A 2,511-nucleotide genomic window follows, 5' to 3' on the forward strand; every position below is an offset into this window, starting at 1 on the left:
CACACACACACACACAGCAAATTAGATTCCAGCATACTTTACTTGATGAAATATTCATGAATCTTTGAATTATATTCGAGAGGAACTTTTTTTTTCCCTCCCCTTACTCAGTGTATCTCTGTGGAGACAGCCTCATTCTGCAGTTTTATTGTAGCGTCTCATCAAATTATCAATCTAAATGTAAAGTGGACAGTATAGTACTAATGGCTTGTGGGAACTTATGGAAGTCTTAAACCTCATACAGCTGTTAAGTGCAGTTTTTCTACCCAGGATTAGTTTATTGGATGAATCAGAGGGCTTAATGGGTTCAACGTGTTTCACTGAGAAGACATTTTGATTAAGCACTATCACTTCTCCCCTAAGATCCAAACTATTTGAGATTGCGACAGCAGGCCTCCACGGCTGCATGTGTCGGTTTTACTTTAAACCTGAATGCATGATTTTTAAAGGCGCTGAGTTCATGGTAAGAAGTAGTCACAGTCTGCGTGATTCGCTTTCCTCTCCTGCATGTCTACTTATTGCTCTATGAGTGAGTGCAAAATTAAGAAGGATTCACAACGTGTCATTTGCTGCACGAAGAGAAGTAGCCTTTTCTCAGAGAACAATGGCTGATTATGAAGATCTCTCGAGTTTGTTGGAGGCTGATTGTGTCCTATAAATGGATAAAACATCACATGGTGCCTCGATACATCATGACATATGGGAAGGAGCGTTTGAGGACATACATATGTATCACAAATAATGCTAGAGATTCAATTCAAACTAAACCAAAATCTATCCAGAAGTCTCTCCCATATGTGTTAAATTCAGTGATTATCAGGCGCAGCTTTAAGCCATAGTTTAATCACATGTTCCACAATGTATCCCTTTTGATTGGGCTTTGACATCACTTCCAAAGTCATTAACTGAACCTAGAAGCAGATGGTTTATTAAGCATCCTCAGCACATGTGACTAAATGACGAACAGCTCAGACACAGTGAGCACATCCCTCATCCAGCACTGTAGCTACCACTGAGGTCACCGAGGTCGTGTCTGTGGTATATTTTCTGGGAATTTGAGGCTTTTTTTTGCAGCATGGGGGAGTTCACATTCGGCATTGATGGATATTTTATTGGCTGATTCCTGTACTGTTTTTAGACTTTAAACTCTGCCTCCACTCAAAAATATGTTCGGTTGTTTCTTCGTCGTGTTCCCTACAAGTTGAGTGTTTGAGCTTCACCCCTGCAGGATGAGTTGTGCAGAGTTTGACACTCACGAAGGAATGTTTTCACATCTCCTGACTGAAGAGTGGAAATTTCCTCTAAGATCACTGAAAATCTGATTTTGTAAGGGGCGGAGCGCTATGAGCATGAACTTGGACATAGCAATAGTTTTCGAAGTCAGTCCTGGTTCGAGTTTGTAAGAGTGTGTGAAACTTAACCCCAGCCACCAGTGACACAAACACCCCTGCCTCACGAATGCAACCATGCGAGCTTTAACAGTGAGAGTAAGGACACGCCACACTTGTGTCCCAGATTGCAACAAACTTTAGACAATTATTAGTATGGCCTCGATATACTTGCAACCTCTTCTCTAACCCGGTACCCGCCCGAAGGCGCTAGACCGCATTTTTTTAAGGACTTTAATTTTAAAATTCATACTCTTGTTATGTGGACACAAAACACATACCTCAGACCACATTAATTGTTCCAAGCCAGACAATTCATCACATGTCCTTTCAGATATACCCTCGTGGCAGGGGAATCTAATAAGACTAAGAGGATCGTAAGATTTTTGTGTGCAGATTTCATTTACACTGACGAAACCACGGGTATTTTCCAATCTAGGTGATTCTAATAATGCTGGAGATAAACCCCTGGCAAAATTTACAGTGTTTACTTTTTTAGCCTTTTCTCTTAAATAAGGCAATGGGAACAAACGCGCGATTGGAGTTGGATCGAAAAGTGCATGTCTGGTTATCTGCAGATGGTGAACGGTTGACGGATCATCCCCGGATTTACACACCGGGCATGGAGGACGTGGTTTTTGGAATTGAATACACGTGGAACGTCAGACTAAAGAGGTTTGTTACAAACCATCGGGGCCGGGTTGCAAACTTGACTTTACTCGGTCAGTGATTGTTATAGAGAGTCTGCCCTCAGTCATGAGCAGCAACGAAGACTGCGAAGGACGTAGTGCTCTCAAACCATGAAAATGGGTAAGCTGGGTAGGGTAACGTTCGCTGTCAACTGTTGAAGCAGATACGAGATTATTTGAACAGCCGGTCTGCTGAGCAAACTAATAATTATGGTCGAAGTATCGCTTGCAACCATCACGGCAACGTGATACGAGGATGAGGGAATGTAGATGGAACGACAGCACACGCCGGGGGCGGGCACAATCGCGTGCCGTCAGGGATCTCGCAACGGAATCGCAGGGCTAGACAGAGCCGCGAGTGGTCACGCTTGGAGACCCCTGCACCTCGGCAGGAGACGCCACTTAAACACCGGACACATCACTGCAAGTGGCAG

The 2,511-nt window shown here is 43.6% G+C and overlaps 1 protein-coding gene across 1 annotated transcript in view; it reads right to left on the reverse strand.

Moving 5' to 3' along the window:
• The window catches only part of LOC118338693 (WD repeat, SAM and U-box domain-containing protein 1-like), a gene marked incomplete in the record, with an annotated part of 23,041 nt that overhangs the window by 11,585 nt on the left and 8,945 nt on the right, over positions 1-2,511 (reverse strand).

Source organism: Morone saxatilis, unplaced genomic scaffold (assembly GCF_004916995.1).
Source record: "Morone saxatilis isolate NCDOM2014 unplaced genomic scaffold, NCSU_SB_2.0 Contig5, whole genome shotgun sequence".
In the NCBI taxonomy this organism is placed as follows: Eukaryota; Metazoa; Chordata; class Actinopteri; family Moronidae; genus Morone; species Morone saxatilis.